A 20,758-nucleotide genomic window follows, 5' to 3' on the forward strand; every position below is an offset into this window, starting at 1 on the left:
CATAAATAGGTGTTACCTTTTAATCTTCACGTAATACCAAAGAACACACCTCTCACAGGCATTGGCTAACCGTAAGTTATCCATGTGTACCCGTGCATAAGTAATCCAGGCAATATGAACTATTATTTTCATTAAGTTAAACTTAATTTAATTTAATTACATTTTACAAGAAGGTGACATTATTTAATTAAGGAAATATTTCAGGAGCCTGCACTTTTAATTTGACGTAACCTGTATCTCAGACATCATATGAATCTAAAACGATTTACATGTTTAAACAGAACGCTTGGTTTCTCTCTCTCTCTCTCTCTCTCTCTCTCTCTTTATATATATATATATATATATATATATATATATATATATATATATATATATATATATATATAATTAATATAAATATATATATATAAATATATATTAAATCGTACTGCATCAATAACAGTTCACTGCATGTTTTTCTTAAGGAAGACATTGTAAGTAATGAGATCAAAATACGAAAATGTCTTTTAGATACTTTTATCTGCATCTGCACTGTTAACCAGGCGCAAAGATGTACAAAAACAAACAAAAAAAACCCACACATATATATAAACAAACATACACACACACACATATAATCATACGTGTCTCATAAGCTCCAATCAAATACACACTCAGTCCAGGAGGGGCAAAAGTGTCGCTTGGACCTATCAGGAATTCAGTTATTTAATGTGCAGTCAGGTGGACTGTACTATTCAGCTGATTCATAAAACAATTAGCTCAAGAAAGCAAGGGCATATTTTACCAAGTGGCAGGAACCCATACATGTATTAACAGTCGTGCGTTTGTGTCCATTATTCCGGAAGAGGAAAGACGACGTAATCGATATTCAACATATATGAAAATCACGAGAGGTATTTAAGACAGCGAACAGAATCTCTCTCGCAATGCTATTCTCATTTGACTAGATGCAGCGTGTTTCTGATAGGCTGTCTGAACTTCCAGCTGGAGCCATAAAGCTCATAATACCTGCACGCTCGTGCATACCAAGGAGTCTGAATGACAATATCAAACCTGGAATAGAGGGGAAGTCTGGACACAGTGTGTCCTGTTGCAGACGAGACAAGACATTGAGCGTATAACCTAGCATCATCTAACTTTATAGAGAGGAAGGGATTATTCCACTGGGGACTTTGTATGTAAAAACCTTCTATTAGGTGAGTAAAAGCGTGTTTTCGATCGTCTATCAAGTATTTTTGTCCAAAGATCTGACAGATTAAGCTAGTTGGTAAACTCAGTTGTGAGTTTTCAATGTTAAGTGGAAGTAAAATACCAAAATCTTAGGATGACGTGTTTTAGCACCGTTATATGCAACAAGTACGAAACATTTTTTGAATCGTTTTAGTAACATTTCCGAAAATGTAAATGAGGTTTATCAGTTTATTATAAAATACATTTATGGTTATATTGAATATGTAGGTATGGATGTATGTAAAAATACTGAATTATTGATGTATTGAAATAATAATTGATATGTTAGCAGTAAAATAACATAAGGAAAAAGAGCATTTTTATTTTCATGTCATTAGTAGTTGGGTTTCATGCATGCATGCATTCATACATACATACATACGTACGTACGTATGTACGTACACGTATGTACACGCACGCACGCACGCAAACATGCACATACATACATACATACATACATACATGTTAATCTTTATTTCAATATATTACGCTCATAAAATTTAGTTTTCTTCAATATTTAAAACCTTTTAAACTGTTTCCTTATAGTGTTACATCTTATTCAAGTGTCAATGCTCCCAATCAGCTGGGATATAAATCAGAATTCGAATTGTCAGTGTGATGGATTAATTTGTGACCCTCAGTAGAAAGATGCAAATACACGTTGAGTGTTGTTTGCATACCTGAACTATTCACTCTATTGTATCGGAAAACCAATTCTAATAAAACACAAGAAGTAAAATCAGAAAATGGCAATTCAACTTTAAAGACAGTTCTCCAAATTCCATTATATATAAATGCAATAAATGGACAACGAACTGTGCAAAACTAGTATCTACTAGCCTAAGCGATATACAATTAAAGGTTTAATTCCTGTAGAAACAGCCATGAAAAGTTTTGCAAACACAATTGCTTTTGTGTTTTATTTATTTGTCTTGTCTATGTTTTGTATTTGCCTTTGAAAAAGACTCATTAAGAGTCGAAAGCGCTTAGGCTAATTAGATACTAGTTTTGCACTTTTCGCTGTCAGTTCATTGCATTTATCTTAATCATTCCCTCACACACGATATCCATTGCTGGACCCAGTGCACTTAAAAGGACTGTTATTGTTATTCGCCATATGATTTGTATTCTAGAAAATATTTGATTTCCCATCATGCCATATGATCCTTGATTTTGTATTGGCTACAAAAGTGGTACCTGCAGCAGCAGAAATGAGTACTTTGTGAGCTAGAACAAGAAAATAAAAATCGTGTTACATTTCAGACATGGAAATTAATTTTTGATGAAGAAATTTGACTATATGCCGTTCGCGTATCTCTGAAGTTTTTTTCCCCCACTTTCTATCTTGACAACAACGAAAAACACGCTGTGATGCATTGCTGAATCGGATTTTGTTTTCTGATGGGCTTAACTAGTTTAGACAATGACAACAATGTAATTTACGGCAACATATATGGTCCACCCAATCCTACCGTTTCATTAAGTCACGTATGATCAGCCTATGGAATTTACGAAAAGGGGTTGGTGGTGAGGGTGTTGCGCCGAAGGGCGAGTTTAATCTTGTAAACTTAGATCCTGGAGCAAGTTTGGTATATAATACAAATAAAAAGTTCTGTTCACTTCATCTTGTGGTACCAGAAACGATATATTTTAAACTCTTGGCTTCGCCACTCGTTCAAGTAGCACGATTTTGTTCTTAACCACACGATGAAATACATCTCTCATTAACGTAGGAAAAGAAACGCTCTCCCTCTCTCCTTCTCTCTCATATATATGCTTCCAACAAACCTATATTGTTCATCTCTAAACATATTGAATTTGGAGATACCCCATATTGGAAAATATAACCTGAAATGTATTAAGTTACTTGTTTATGGCAGATATGCTTGGACTAAAATAGACGGCAACGCCTTAATTGCCTGACTTCTAAATTATTAATGTAACCATGGATTGCAATGTCACTTCTTGATGTTAGACTGATATTTGCAAGGACGCTGAAACCAGCCAATTCCACCCGTAACTTAATGCGATGCTTGTTAAAAACAGGTTCCGCCATACAAGCAATCAATTACCATTTACATTTTACTATCGTTCTCCTGTTAAATTCTAAGATTGAAATCTACCCTGTGAAACGGATTTTATTACGACATTGGCAAGTTGAATGGTGTCTTCGCACTGTAATATCCGTCGAGAAGTTTCGCTAGGTATGTGTGTATCTGGCTCGATGGTCCAACCTATATGACTGTCCTAATGTTTGCTTGTCATTTCGTTTGCAATAATATAAACGTTAGTTTGTTTGTATAGAATTTTGCAAAACAAATGCACCTTATTCAAAACGATAAGTTCACTTTAACTGCATTTATTAACCTCTTTTAGTAGACGCACACAATTTTTGCGCAATAGTGTTTGATTTTATAACAAGGGTGGGACATAACAATTTAGGATGTTCGAAAATGGCAGCTGAAATTTAATCACAAATTATTTTTCACGATTGCAGATAAAGAAGCCTGATGATTTGTTTAGTTATATGTCTACTTTCTATATCGCCCTATTTAGAGCCCCATTTTGACGTAGTTCGTAAGTCATCTGTAAGACGGGAAGCCACTCGAACCGTAAGCGTCGTGACTGGACAAGGACCGATTTCGGTTGACGCTGAAAGTCAAAGAAATAGCGATATCTTGGGTATGTAAGGAATTTCCAAGGAACCATATCATACTTCTGATTAATGGGGTTACTATGCAGTCTCATAGAAGAGTTATCTCTGTGTGCATACTGAGTGGTGTATCATCCAATTAGGAAACTTTCAACGAAACTAGGATGATTTTCAGCAAATAAAGTATTATGAAATAGATTATCATTATTATTATTATTATTATTATTATTATTATTATTATTTAAGAAAGGTCTTTTGGATTATTTTTATATGAATCGTCAGAAATCTTACTCATTTTCCACCCAGATATTAATCCTATTTATTTATAAACCAATACAAGAATATTATTATTGACGGAAAATAAAAGATGACATGATTACACAATAAGTTGTTGTATTGCAAATTATCGAAAATTGACAGAATGATAGAGCATAGTGTTCTGGATGTCCAGTGAAAAGTGAAACAATATTTTGAACATAGGTACATTAGAGCCAAAACTTGGTGATCGGACTTGAGACATGAAACTTTGGGCAGACAGTTTAAATTTGGAATAATTGAGGTAATTTTATTTCTACTGTTCGTTACTCGTTCGTATCACAATGTTAGCAAATATTACTACTTTCTTGACAAAGCTCAAGGATTGGAAGAAAATTAAACAAACCAAACAGGATCAACAGGTTGGAATTTGGCTGTAAGACTTTAAGACAATCGTTTTGGAAATTGTTAGGCACTGAAAAAACACGATTGTAATATTAATTAAAATTCAGTTTGGGAAATTATTTCAGCCTTAAATGATCTATATACAGGCCCGTGTGACATTACCATTGTTAATAAAAAGTCAGCGAAATACTCTTCTTCGAAATCAGTTTTCGTGATTATTCTGTGAATTGTAATGCTATAGGTTTCACAGTAAATTCTCAATGGACGAGGTTAACATTGACGTGGTTTCCTATCAGACAAATCTATCATACCAAAACCAGATGCTTTATGCTCTCTTGTAAAATAGAATTAGCTGATGAACGAGTAAACCTCATGGGGGACAAATGATGTAAATCCTGTCAGATCCAATTCACGTCGATGATTATGAAAGTACATAAATCTTTAGTTCATTAACTCTACATGCATTTATAATAAAACATAAAATAATACATGCCCATTCCTTTTATACCTCTTTAGTCATACTTTCTACAGTAGTGATGACCTAGCGAAAACAGTAAAATCTTCCATCTATTAAAGCGGTGGAGCGGGTTTTGCGTAAATATATTTGGTTACTTTTTCATTCGAGTGTCATAAGCACATCTCTCTCTCTCTCTCTCTCTCTCTCTCTCTCTCTCTCTCTCTCTCTCTCTCTCTCTATATATATATATATATATATATATATATATATATATATATATATATAATCACCAAATATCAGTTTGTTTTGCAGTTATACATTAAAAAAAATAATTAATTCTTCAAAAAATACGTCTTAGCATATGCTTTTCGGCGATAACTCTTTCTCTTATAGTCTGATGGAAAGTAACATTTTTTCGGAACTACCGACATCTTCTCAAAACGTTTCCATCTGAATGGAACGTAAACGTACATGGCTAATCACAAAAAAACTATTTGCATATTTTCATATTTGGTTGGTAACCATGTCCTGTATTTTCAACACTTTGAATAAATTAATAGTTTAACCTTTATTTGCCCCCTGACCCGATCATATAGTTTTATTTTATGGTTATTTTTCGTCAGCTGGGGTTATCATGGGAACTAATTAAATTTTGACTGCCTTTGTTTTTAGCATAATAATTCGCTTGAGTCACAAACAGCTCCTGTGACCTGTTGGTTAGAGTGTCCGCTTCAGATGCGGGAGTCATACCAAAGACTTATTAAAAAAAGATACTAATAAACATGCCTCGCTAGGCGCTCAGCATTAAGAAGTTAGTGTTAGGACTGGTCGCCCTGGTGTCAGGATAAAATGAATGAGTGGGACATCATGCTATATGCCTATGACATGATGCCCCAGTGCTAGACATCACTATAAACTGCTTCACTGCAGAAATCAAACATATCACACACTCGTTTGCGTCAGCTAAATTCAACCGATTGCTTATTTCGTATAGGAATTAAATACGAATCAAATATCCCAGTCGAATTTGTAAACTTTGCGAAGGGATGAATATTTAATTGTGCTTTGTAATATTTCTCAGAAAAATCTTTATTCTTTTAAAAGGACTCACTTATTGGAAATCATCAAGACCAACAAAAATAAAGTGATATTCAAACGGGAAAGATTGGTGTCGTGCTCCCTTTTCTATGATAATAGGTTCACTTGCTATCTTCCGACAATTAGTGTAGAATAATAGAATGGGCATTTTATATTACTGTATTATAAATGACGTAGATACTTGGACTGGTTTATGGATTTTGTTTCACTGCAAATACGTCAAAATGCTAATAATGCTTCTTTGGTTAGTGCAGTGTATATCCTTTCTATTAACATATAACCTATTGAGGAATCGGCTGTAGCCGTTCACTGGAACGATTTATAGCAGATTACAAATAAAACAGTTATCGCTGAACGACGTGTGCAGACATATACTTGTACAGAATTTAATTAAAGTTTCCATATGCATCTAGAATTTGTTATTGAAACAGACATTTATTCAAGGATGTTTAATCATCTCTGTCTATAAGTCTTTCTCCCCGACAACTTAATTAATTTGAAGACAAGTCATTCGTATCCATCCGATTGATATGCGTTCTTCCAAGTCATTCGTATCCATCCGATTGATATGCGTTCTTCCAGGTCATGAAGGGTAAATGGCTACTGTTGTGGATAAATATCATTCCGATACATGATCAAGGGAAGTATCATAACGTTTAAATTTAATTTCATGTAAATTAAAATTTTCAATTATAACTAGGAATCTAAGCAGTCAAAAGGTTTATAAAATTAGAAGGACTCCAAAAGAGGTGACCACCTACAAACCCACAAATAAATACACTGTGCATTATGTTTTTGATTCATAAATCGAAATATTCAATGAGCTATATTACCTGTGTAAAAGATAGTTCAATTCAGTAACTATTATCTGCCTCAAAAGGTCATGAAAAGTCGGTCAATATGATTAGAAACTTTTATTTCTCGTGGTTAGCACCCTAAATAGCTTTGAAGGTCTTTATAATCTGCATCGATTATCGATTTCGTGCTTTCTGCAATAATTGGCAAGGCTCTAGCAAATTAACTGGAATGCCACTGAAATTTAAATTCAAAAACGTAGTGAATAATTGTGTCCAATCATATAACATGGACAAAAACATGTAAATGACGACAACTATTTTCATCATTTCGATGTTGCATTCAAATTATTTCAACAGGGGACATTAACTACCCTCAACAATTTTCGCCACATACATCAGACCTAATAAGGTAAACGCAGGTATTATACCAAGATGTAGTGGATTTAAAACTGTTAGCGACGCGGATGAGTACCAAACTAGCAACCCGATGGCTTCGACTTAGTTGCCATACTTACTGCTCAGTTGATTTCCGAAAATATAACAAAATTTTAATCAAAAGCCATGTTCGTCAACATCTGTAGGAATCATGCAAATAAGGACAACAATAACAGCAACAATATAGCGGCTCATGTGGCTATTATATCGCTCCGTTGGCTGATATCGCCCTTAATTGACCTCCAGTAGCAGTTGCGGTAATCTCAGATGGAAGAGTTTGGAGAAATGAAAATCTTTCCAAAATTTATTAAAACAGTTACAATAACTTTCTTTTCATTTTAGCAATGAATATAATATTTTAGTTACGACATATTTTTATATATAAATTGGATGGATTCTGAAGGCTAAAGGCTCTTTGTAAATAAATTGGTCTTTGTGGTCAAGCTTATTTGTGAAAAAGATAAAATAGTTTTGTACTTTTAACGATGGTGTTTATAGCTTTTGTTCTTGCAGCGTCAGATTTCATGTAAACAACATGTCTCGAGTAGTATCGAGTCCAATCTTGAAATTATCACACTGTTTTGCAATTCAGATATATTTGGCATCCCTGACAAACAACCGTGATCTCAGTTCAGTATATCAGCATGCTCTGCAACTTAGACATAGAATTTTTCTCCTTGGTATCAAATTGAACGGTAACCAAGTGAATTTAAAATTGACAAACACTTCTTAATTACCTATAGAGACCGCATAAAGAGTGTTACATTTCTTTACCTCAGGTTGTTTATTCTCCATACACCTAACATTGCATATGGTGTGACGTCGAGTATATAATCACTGGCGACAATTAGAGTCCTGAGAATATTGAGTTTTCTTGCTCTACATAGTTTTGTGAACTAATGATTTACAATTTGTAAATACAACTCACATAGATGTCATTTACCTTCCATTTATCTTCACGATCATCTACTCTAACTAAAGGCGGCTCTTAAATTTATGAAAACACCAGCCACTTACCGGAGTAAAACAGCTCAATGATCACCGTCGATACTCGCTTATTCGAGCAGATCAACTGCAAATTGCGTAGACGGACCTGTCGTCGCACTAAGCAACGGCAGATCTCGATCTGTGCAGTTTGTTATGAGTAATCAGTTGAACAAACAACATAGACCCCGATCTGCAGGTGCATATCCTACAGTAGATAAGGATGTTTGCGTGCAGTTTGACTAGACTTATAAATACATACGTTCTGTAGATACTGTGTATACACTAATATTCTAACGGCAAGTGGATTGACGAACTAAGGAAAAGTAGAGTTTCGTTTACACTGACGTGTTCAATCGGTACTTCTTATCATGGTGAGTGCCACGTCTATTTCTTTCTATTTTTTGCTCTTCTAAATATCAAAGGAATTAACTGCCACGCTCTCTTTCAAATGTCAAGCCAGATTAATTGTTATCTCTAACATTTGAAACCAAACGATTAAAATTATGCAGGATTTAAATCCGGATGAATTAAACTATCCCGAAATTCGTCGCTGCAGATAAGATGTTGTTCGTTCTTCGAGTTCAAGATAACCATGCCATCACCATCTATCTTGGATTCCGTGAGAATATGAGTGGCTGACCAGGTCAACGTATGCTTTGAACTGTCTGTGGCACACTAGACAGGAAATGACGTTTGGGGCTGCTTTGTCATCAGAAGACTTGCTGCACGTCCTAGATTTACGCTGCTCTAGATTCTGCCCTTCCCCTGTGATGCTACTTAGCTCATAGTATCTAATTCCAATATGAATGCGACTGCGACAGGCAGAATGACTGTTTGAGAGATCTTCCCAAGATTCAGGGTCAGCGTTGAAACCTTTCAATAATGACATGAGTGTGTTTCAGCAGCGTTTCTTCTGACGTCCCTGTGATCGCTCTATATCCTTCAGCTCGGTGTAGAATGTCCTTTCTCGTAGTGTGATTTCATCAGCACAGGTTTGATGCTTAGATGACTGGGACCTTGTGCTGTCATCTTATTCTCATTAGCTTTCGCAGGCAGCCCTTGTGGAAATGGTTTAGTGTTATGGCATATAGTCTGTCCCGGTTTCGTATGCACAGACAACGGCTTTATTTAACTTCAGCTTTATTGTCGACTGTTGATTTTGCGATGTTACACATTTGAGCTTAGTAGGCTGGAAGCTACTCATGCTTTGGCAAATCTGGCGTCGGTTTATTCATATATGAAGCTGTTACGTATATCTGATTTAATATATATTTATTTTAATTTAATTATTTGTCAGTTTTAATTTTTTATTCATTATATGCCATTATAATGTAAATTTTTTCACTGGAGATGATATTTTTCCAGAACATTGTTTGACCTGAATCATTCTTTTCATAAACACCTGGTGTTGATCTAAATTCTGACCTTGATTCAAAATTAGTAAACAAAGTTCCATTTTATTTTAAAATGATAGGTTGTTTCCAAGATCATGATGGGCCTACATGGTTTAAGATGTAAACAACTTATTTTATTTTTTTATTTTAGAGAACATTATTGGTCTAATCAAGGCCATATTCTGTGTACGTGATATAAACATGATCACATGACTCCCCCCCCCCCTTTGATTTTGCAATTCTGGTTTTTCCATAACTACGCATTTGTTAGCTTTAATAGTGATGTGTAGAGAGAGATTTCTCAGTTTTCGGGCTTTTACACTTGGCATCAAGTTTTCTTTGATGTTGCCAGATTTTGAGTTAATTATCTTCAGATCATTTCGATTTCAAAAGGATTAATTCTTTATTCTCTGGAAATATTTGAAGAGTGCTCACACAGATTTTGGAAAGACATTGTTAACAAGTTTAATTTGTATTTCCAATACCGGAGTGTCATTAGTTGTATTTCTACAAGGAACTGTAGATAAGCACAGTACTGACTACAGCATACGTCATCGTCATCCATCTTGGATTTTACATCAGGATTCGAATTTGAAATTATTAGAACATTTATTACTAGGACTTTTGTAATTTTATTCGTGGATTATTCTTAGATTATTTTTTGGATTTGATTCTTGAAACCGTAAGTTCTCTCCTTTTTTCATTTTTACAGAATTTTCCAGGAAAATACATTATTTGTTAAATTTTAAAAAGCTTGTTGTTTTCACTAGTTCTGTGTTACTGCTTATTTGAGCCGAAACACGTAACAAATCATTCATGGTGAAATTTGATGCATCTCTGTCTGCATGATTCTGATTGTAATGCAAAGTTTGCAAAAGCTGAAGTTAACTGTTTCATGTCGGACTCGGATTTAGTAGTTAGAATACTGGTTTATAGACAAACCAGTGATATGTTGATTTCGACTAAAGACAACCAATGAGTTGCCCTCATCAGTGACGTAAGATTGTAGATTGCGGATGTTATTGAAGTGTTCTGTCCATCTTTGAAGTATTATTTCTTGTTGGTCGATAAGCATTACTGTTAGAAACCAGCATTACTGTTTCTAGTGATTCTGGACCGTAAACTGTTCTCAACGCATCTTAAAAGTTCTTCATGTCATTCCTGTCTGTGTAGGACTGAATCTCACCGGCATTGCGTTTCATCCATTATACTTGCAACTCTCTGTGTTTTCAATGGATAATCAGCCTGATGTAGTCTGTGTTTTTATTGGGTAATCAGCCTGATGTAGTCTGTGTTTTCATTGGACAATCAGCCTGATGTAGTCTGTGTTTTCATTGGATAATCAGCCTGATTTAGTCTGTGTTTTCATTGGATAATTAGCCTGATGTAGTCTGTGTTTTCATTGGACAATCAGCCTGATGTGGTCTGTGTTTTCATTGGATAATCCGCTTGATGTAGTTAAAGGCTGAATTTTAAGATCATGAAGTGCTATCTTTGAAACATATCTTTTTTCTCGTTCAGTAATGTCCATATGTCAGCAGAAAGTAAGTAGATAATTTCAGGTCCGTATTTACTCAACTATTCAAACTTCAAAGTAAACAATATATGATTAAGTATCTCAACATGCTATATTTTTATATGCCAAATATGCCAAATCGGCCTTTTATAGGTAAGGACGAGTCTTAACAATGCTCTTAAACTACCATTTCAAAAGCGTTTCTTATCCAGTAACTGTTAATTGTTTGTTGGTGGGGTTTTTCTTTAGTTTTTAAATTAGCACACATACAATTGTTTTACTTTGTTTTTATATTCACCTAATGAATGGCTGGTTAATCGTGTCAGATAGGACACTTTCAGCACCTAGCAAATCGACTCTCCCGTAGCAAAAGGAGGTCACATTGACCTTCATGATAATTACTTTTAGTGCCATGTCTCTAGCAAATAAAAAAGCTACGACACTTCAAAAATTTAAAGATATGTCATAGGGACCAGCTGTTCTCTCAGTATAGTAAAAGGTTAAGTTCGGTTTTGGTGTGCAATGGCGCTACTAAAAATTAGTTTTATTTTCATGCCCATAGTTTTTCGCACGTGCGTCATCCTTTCGTCCTTTGTAAGCATTGACTACCTTATGAATATTTTAATTCTAATTATAAAAGGAGTAATTCGTGTTGTTAAATACATATTAGGCTCATCTGATGAAGACTTTTGTGAGAATAGTATTTGGTGGTTTTCGTTTCTGCAGGATCTAAGAAAGCAAGTACCTCAATGTATATCAGCTTTATTAGCATTATTACATGCATGATTTTATTTCATGTCGGTGAGACGAGAGGAAGGGTATCTAACTGATTTAATGGTTTAGCATTACTAAGAGTTTTCTTTAAAATATAAAGTTGGCTCCACTTAAATGCATATCGCTTAATTGCATAGATCGCTTAAGTGCATAGCGAAAGTATGGTCCCCTTTTTCCTTCATTAATATGTATAGTAATCAATATCGGATAAATGCATGTCGGTTAAATGCATAAATCGTTTAATTGCATATAATTTGCTGGTCTCAGCCATTGACGTTAAACGTATTTGACACCGCTTAATTGCACAAACATGGTCCAGACATCTAAAGTGGAGGTCAAGGCTGTATACGTGTAGACTGCTATCCCAAAGATTGTAGAAAATTGTAGACTGGTGCCCAGGTCAACCTCTGCGCTCATCAGCTAAGGCGTTATTAATGCCGGTGCACTGGCTCTAGAGCTAGAAATTATTGCCAGCTGGCAGCAGCTTGATGACCACCTGACGAGTCATTAGTAACAGTAATCTCAGTGGTTAGCACAAATTCCTAGTTTGCTGGCGGCCTAGTCCTAAATCCGCATCGAATCAAGTTTCTTGTACAATTCCTGAAGAAAGCAATGACAATTCAACCCATTGACCAAATCTAAAATGACTAAGCGCACACGTAAGACGTTATTGTTGACGGATCGTGCGGAGGTGATAAATAAGTTAGGTAATAAAGAAAGTCAGTCTTCGATTGCACAGTTGTTTGGTGTTAACCAAAGTGCAATATCGACAATTCAGAAAAATAAGGAAAATATTCTTGAAGAGTGGCAGAGTGAATTAAAAACGTATGACGATATCTGTTCAAACGTCAAGCAAGACGTAAAGGATTCAGATGCAGATGACGTTGATGAGTCTACCAATGATTTGTCTGTCCCTCCGCCAAACTTTGCTACTGCGATTAAAAGTCTGGAGACTATCAGAGCGTTTCTGGAAGCAAATGGGTGCGAATCGTATAACGGATTTTATAACCCGCAGACTATTGTTCACCAGATTGTCCGCTCTAGCTGTGTTCAAAAATCAATTACGGACTTTTTTACCAAGTAACCTGCAAACTTTAACGAATTCAATGTCTTTCTTTTACGTAAGCTTATTACTTTACTGGGAACTAATTTTAGTAGCGACCCGTATACTATTTTGCTACAAAAGAGCGATACACAATGTCAATAATAATTTCGGCAATAACATTTTATAGTGTTTATCTCAATTTACATGTATTGTGGAATTAAATGTATACGTAGATGTTTAATCCACTGAAACACATTTATATAGCATATGAGCTTTGTTTGTATGATTTTCCATTTTACAAGTACATGTAAATTGTTAATATACATGAATTCCGCTTAAATGCATAATCCGGTTACATGCATAACTTGGGACCGGTCCCGATGCTATGCATATAAGTGGAGTTGACTGTATTTAATTGTCTTTCTTTCTTCATTAGTCTTGCTTTCCTTATACCCCCTACCGACTGTATCATCCATTCATTTCTTGTAGTCTTTATGGCAGAGGATACAATAAATATAGATACACAAAGAGTATTTAACAAATTCTGAATATGATTGTGCCGTTCAACAAAGTTCTATAGTCAATGCATCCACTAAAAAAATCCCCAAGCACGTCTTCACACTTTCTCAGTCTGATTACACATTCATTAAATACAATTTTGTTTTCACATTTTGGTACTGTATATCCACGGCGGCTTTCAAATCGTCTGCCGCAGAGCATAAATGTGTGTGTGTGTTTGTGTGTGTGTATGTGTGATTTGGATTTTTAACGCAACTTCAAGAATTCTTCAGTCATTTGGCATCGATGTCTGCAATGTGGCCGCTTGTCTAGCACTGGGGCATCATGCCGCAGACACGTATCATCATGTCCCACCCAGTCTCATTATCCTGACACCAGACCGACCAGTCCTACACTAACGCCTTAATGTTGAGAACCAAGCGAGGCAATTGCTTGTACCAGTTTTGTAAGTTTTTGACATGACTCGGCGGAGATTCGAGCCCGCGACCTCCCGCATCCGAGGCGGACGCTCTAACCTCTCATGGGACCTGAGCGGTCCTCAGCGTAATTCAACTGGAGCCAAATCAGAGTTGTATAGAGGATTAATTCTCGTGATAATGGAAACAATTTTTCCACTTCGTACCGAGAATATGCATCAATTATCTCATTTACAACAACCACTTCTCTATAACCAGTCCCATGTAACAGCATAAATGTTTACGATCGATTATTATTATTATTATTATTATTATTATTAACAACAAAGTATGCAATTGAAAAAGATTAGATATTTACGAAAGCGTTAGAAAGTGGATGTTCTTAATTATTTTATCCATGGTTTCCGAAAGGTGAGATGATCTTAATGTTACTGCAGTTCATGAGATCTGGCAGAAAATGATAGGACTTTATTTTAGAGCTTTGGCTGATATGGGCCACATTGTCCCTGAGATATCACTGACATGGGCTACTCTGTCTTTGATATATGGCTGGTATGGGCCACAGTGTCACTGAGATTTCATTAATATAGGCCACACTGTCATTAATATATGGCTGATATGGGCCACAGTGTCACTACGATATGGCTTATACGGGTCATACTGTCACTGATACATGGATGATATGGGCCACAGTGTCACTTAGATATGGCTGATACTGCCTGATATGGGCTACACAGTAATTGATAGATGGCTAATTTAGACCACCATGTCACTGTTATATGACAAAATAGGCCACAGTGTCACTGTTGTATGGCTGGTATTGGCCACACATTCACTATGTTATTACTGATTTGGATTACAGGTTACTGATATATTACTAATATGGGCCACACTGTCACTGATCTATGGCTGTTATGTGCCACATTGTCACTGATATATGGCTGATATGGGACATCCTTTTGTCTGATATATGACTGATATGGGCCACCTTGTCACTGCGATATGGATGATATGGGTCACCTTGTCACTGCGATATGGATGATATGGGACACAGTGTCACTGATATGACAGACCTTAAAACAGCTTGATCTCGAAATGCCTATTTGAAACAAGTACACGAAAAGTTCCCATATATTCATGACGTCAACAAGTACACGAAAAGTTCCCATATATTCATGACGTCAACAAGTACACGAAGAGTTCCCATATATTCATGACGAGCTTATGAAAGAAAAATACGGTGTTATTAAGGACTTTTGATCAAGCATATACCAATCGGATATTAGAGTTGCAAACGGAATAACAGAAACAATATATTGTCTAGCAACAAATAAGCCGTATGTTCTCGTTTCAATCAGATTCATAGAGTTTAGAAAGTTTATTCTAGTAAATATTGCATTTTGTTGTGATTCACTTTTGCCCAATGAAACCTAATCACCGCCTCTCAGAGCTCCTCAGACAGGAAATATTACCTACTGTAATAGGTTTCTCTCAGACAGAATTCAAATAAGCCAGCTTTTGGGATACAACTTCGTATCTTAAAATAAGATTTTTCCTCATTTATCTACAATATTAATAAGCTAAGCGTCCATTCTTCTCATTCTGACTTTTACTGTAGGTTTAATTTATGTAACTCGAAGCAAGAAATATTAATATGAAATTCCCAATTATGAATTGAACTCAATGCCACATGGCATCATCCATTCCTGAAAACAGTCGAAGTGAAAACAAAACCGGCCTGGACCTGTCCACTATGACTTACGAAGCATGTTGAGGTGGATCCCTAATCGATTTATCAGTTAACCAGACGGTCAGATGATGACAAGACGGAGCAGGTGTTAAATTGGAATTACGGTCAAGCAATAATTCGCAACTAGTATAATCAAGTCTTTGCCAAGAATAATGGAGATGAAAAGCGTAGGGGTATTCGTTGAGATAAACTATGCTCTGTGACAGGGTCAAAACTGATTCAAAGATAGACCTTGCTGCTATTCAGACTAGAAAAACTATACACATTTGACTGATTTTATCAGTAACGAAAATCCAGAACTGAAGATTAGCGTTGACAATTACGTAAGTAATTGTTCTGGTTTGAGTGTTTAACTGTATTTACTTGTTCCTTAGGGAAGCAATCAGTGTCAGTATCGTCTGGAATTTGACCATGATGAATCAGACATCAGAATGTTGATGCATGATAAAGCTGCAATGACAAACACATCCTTATTTACTCCTGAATTACGACGTTGGCCGAACTTTTGACCAGATACGTGCAAAACATTCCTGGGTCTTCATGAGGTGAGTATTTGTGATCATACGGACGGTTTGCTTTGGAAGAAGAGAAGGTAATATGGATTGCGATTTAAGACAAGATTTCCGGCGTAGTGTTTTTAGGTCAATTTGGCACGTTTATACAAGATGAGGAAATTTTTTAGTCAAAGTTTGGTGTGGTTTACATGAGTTTGTGAAAGGTTGGATTGAAAACTTGCCAATGTGTGGTACAATTATTTTAGATAAAAGAAATATTAATATGAGTGTTGATGCGTGTCATTGCTGAAATCACAAACACTTCTTTATTTACTCGAGTTTGAGAAAGGATGGATAGAAAACTTGACAATTATTTAGATAAATGAACTGTTAATAAGAGCATCCCAAATAATTCGCTGAAATAAATTCAACGGATTAATGTCCAATCATTCTTTCAAAAGAACGCCAACTATTGGCAAAAACTCGCTTTTTGCGCCAAACTAATCATAAATAGCGAAGAATGGCTGGTGCATAAGCAATGGCGCCAGTTCAGATTTTATTACAAAAATAACCCAAAAGATACATCGAGAAAAGACTTATGATGTGTGGTCTACGACAGGAAGTTTCTTATAAATAGTTTTGGATTCAGACGGCCATGAGCAGAACATGCACAGAACAATGCAGATGATTTGGAAACGTTTTTAGCACAAGTGAACGATTACACGAATGAAACATAGTAAAACACCACTTTGTAAGTTTTCTTCAAGGTTCTTTCTTCCATCTAAAGCGAATGTTACCATTCTCATGTGCTCGTTAACGTTGGATGTTGGGACATTTTCTATGAGATATTCTCTTCCATCTAAATCGAATGTTAATCAATCTCATGTGCGCGTTAACGTTGGCTGTTGGAACTTTTTCTGTGAGAGATTATCTTCCATCTAAAGCGAATGTTAATCAATCTTATGTGCGCGTTAACGTTGGCTGGTGGGACTCTTTCTATGATATATACTATTCCATCTAAAGAGAATGTTAATCAATCTCATGTGCGCGTTAACGTTGGCTGTTGGAACTTTTTCTGTGAGAGATTATCTTCCATCTAAAGCGAATGTTAATCAATCTTATGTGCGCGTTAACGTTGGCTGGTGGGACTCTTTCTATGATATATACTATTCCATCTAAAGAGAATGTTAATCAATCTCATGTGCGAATTAACGTTGGCTGTTGGGACTTTTTCTATGAGATAAACTCTACCATCTCAGGGATGGTCCTGGCTTTTAAAAAGCTGTCGCCAAAAAAATCGCCAACCTCAATATTTTGTCGCCAATTTTCAAAAAGTGTCGCCAGAACAAGTAGTGTACATTTTTCCAAGGGTTAATTTAGTCTATTAATGTAACAGGCAATGAAAATTACAAAAGATGGGTTACTTAATTCTTTAATTACAACAAGCATTAACAAAATGTTACAAAGTGTAACATGAAGATCCGTCGCAATTTTAGGGCTGCCCACTTGTTGAATGCAGTTTCAAAGTCTAATTTTTCACATCTGTACGTGCTGATTCTCATGAAATTCTCGAGAGACGAGATGCAGAGTTTATTTCTGATGTCAGTTTTTATGAGGTTCATCTTACTGAATCTACGTTCACAGTCCACAGCACTGACAGGTGACACCAGTAGTCTATCAGCAGCCCCCCCCCCCCCCCCCCCCCCATGGCTAGCTTCACAAAGCTTGTAGTGAATTGCTTCCTAAATCCCAAGAATGATCACTGAATGCTGTATAAATTTTCTCGACAAACAAAATATGATCTCCATTCCCACGAATGAAACTTACACGAGTCAACACTTGGCAATATTGGACCGTATATATAAGCATAAATTCACACCCAATTTAGAGATTCTTTCACTCTTGTATTTTGAGAAATAAATAATTATTATTAATTATGCAAAACTGGTTGTTTTTTTGTGCTATTTCTTGTTTCGGAGTTTAAGTCTCAGCAGCCGTAACACTGATTGATGGCCAAAGGAAAAGAACAATGAGTAAAATGCTGCACTGGCGACAGACATAATTGTGATTGAGATTTTTCCATTTGCTTTGTATTTATACACAGTAGTCGGTACTTCAAAGGTTATCGGTTTTCTATGAAGGTTCAGCAAAACTATTGTACTGGTATATGTAAAAAAAAAAAAAAAAAAAAAAAGAAAAACAACAGAAGATTTAGCCATTCAATTAATTGTATCTGTTCTATTCACGTCTTCAGAAGTCGGTCAGTTGTAGGTATAGTGCGGTAGCATGATTGACTGTATCGCAGCATACAGTACTCAGCCCAGATGTCAGCATAAGCAGATTATGATGTAACAATGCACTGTAAAGATGGGGTTGTCAATGCGAACAAAGGATTGTTTGTGTAACAGATTGATTCCAATGCATTGCTTAGTCAAGTTTGTGGCTTCCTTTCGTTCTCCCTTTTAATTTATCCAGTCCAAATCTATGATTGTATGTACAAATTAAATAACCAAAAAGTCTGTCGCCAAAAAAATCGCCAGATGGGATATTTTTGTCGCCAATAAGGAAAAAAAATCGCAATTTGCGACATTGGCGAAGCCCAGGACGATCCCTGCATCTAAAGCGAATGTTAATCAAGCTCATGTGCGCGTTAACGTTGGTTGTTGGGACCTTTCTATGAGAAATTCTCTTCCATCTAAAGCGAATGTTAATCAATCTCATGTGCGCGTTAACGTTGGTTGTTGGGACTTTTTCTAAGAGATAAACTCTTCATAGTATTTTATGTTTAATCTCATCAATATATAGATGTTCAGATGTAAAACTAGTGTGGATACTTAATCCTAATGACTTGTACATTAGACGCACGGAAAGAAAACGTTTAATTTTACGTAAACTACCAAACGCATACAAAATACTATTTTGGGAGCATGGTAATTCTCAATATTTTGTTTTACTGTGTTATTGACTGCTGTAAAATCAATTGGTATCAACATTTAATAAACAGAGCGTCTTTTCAGTACTTTGTTTTACTTTTTGCATAAAAGCAAGTACGGAAGTCTAAAATCTATTAGAGATTTCAAATAGCTTTCATTTCCTTTTATTCCAGTTTATGAAATGTTTTTACCAGGATGTATATGCTTTTTTCCATACAACTTAAATGAACACAGGATAGCTATTGTTACACGCACACGGGTATTTACTTGACCGAGCGGTTGTCAAACCCTGGCGCGATTCTCGCTAGAAGTCATAAGTTTCCCCGACTTTCCAAAGACTTCCATACAACCTCAGTTGTAAATCAGAAAGCCCGACGTGTCCATTCTATACCTAAATTTTCCTCTAATCAATGCAAGACCACAGATAAACCAAACTGCCAACTATCTATCAACCGTACATCTGCGTGTTTTGGCTTCATTATGTTTCCGTACCACCAACCGTTCACGCCTTAGAACATATATGAGTACTCCTTAACAATGGGAACTATTTTAACTCCGCCACCTTAGGCCAGTCAATGTATGCTTTCCAGGCACATTTCGCCGATATAACTGCACCATATTAGCCCACATGGCAACATCAACGGTGTCTGTCAAGTCCCTTTTTATTTATTCCCTTGTGTAATTTACCGGTTTAATACCGTAAGTACTGTCCTTGTAGTCACGCTACCAATGTATACCACTAGATTTTAATATGTACTATTTTGGGACAGGGACATTCATTCGGTTTTGGTCGGAATTCACTACTAGTGAACCAGGACATCATGGAAACACACTAACACTTCACTCCGTGACGTTTGCTTCTATTAATTAGCTCATTAGTTCGGGCCAGGAATATTTCCATGGCGCCTAATTCCAATAATCAAACAAGTAATCACACAAATCTAAGAATTGCTTAAAACGGGGCACTACAACCAAGTGTACATGCTCTAAATTTACTACACTATATTTGTGTATGAATTCATTAAAATTATATTAAGCTACTGCATGTTTCGTGCAGTTTATACATATTGGTTCTCTCTACTTAACGTGATGCATAAAACTTAAAACTACGACAGCTTTGTTGATTAAGCACGTATGCATAAAACTACGACAACTTTGTTTATAAGGCACGAGCTACATAAAACTACAACTTTGTTGATTAAGCACATCAAAGTAACAAAATTATTCAGACAAAAGGAAGAAATACACTCAATCGATTGCGCTTCTTAAAGTATATCCCTAACAATACCAGTTACAATCTGAACAGTGGTGTCCCCTTACTTTTGTATCAGAAGTTTATATTGAAATTGAAGAAAGACTTTGGATGAAAGGTATTTATTATTGAGCAAAGGTACTGGATAAGTTTTACTTATAAGAGTGAAGAAAGGAGGCATCGAATTGATGAAATTTCTAAACATGCCCTAAGGCTTCTGTTGCTCCTTAAAAGTGTAATACTGAACTTTAGAATATATATATTTATTTTATGCTAAGCAGTGAATTACTTGATTTTCTAGTTAAAATAACATTGACATTTCACTGTAGTGAAAAAATAACAATATTT

The 20,758-nt window shown here is 35.7% G+C and overlaps 1 protein-coding gene across 1 annotated transcript in view; it reads left to right on the forward strand.

Moving 5' to 3' along the window:
* Positions 1–976: 976 nt before the first annotated feature.
* The window catches only part of LOC149775120 (equilibrative nucleobase transporter 1-like), a 128,409-nt gene continuing 108,627 nt past the window's right edge, over positions 977–20,758 (forward strand). Inside the window, exon 1 of the mRNA XM_089943368.1 lies at positions 977–1,196. The gene's annotated coding sequence lies outside the window, so the exon portion shown is untranslated. The remainder of the gene's footprint in view (positions 1,197–20,758) is intronic.

The sequence above is a fragment of the Sinohyriopsis cumingii genome, chromosome 19, assembly GCF_028554795.1.
Source record: "Sinohyriopsis cumingii isolate HCF-2022 chromosome 19, ASM2855479v2, whole genome shotgun sequence".
Classification (NCBI taxonomy): domain Eukaryota; kingdom Metazoa; phylum Mollusca; class Bivalvia; order Unionida; family Unionidae; genus Sinohyriopsis; species Sinohyriopsis cumingii.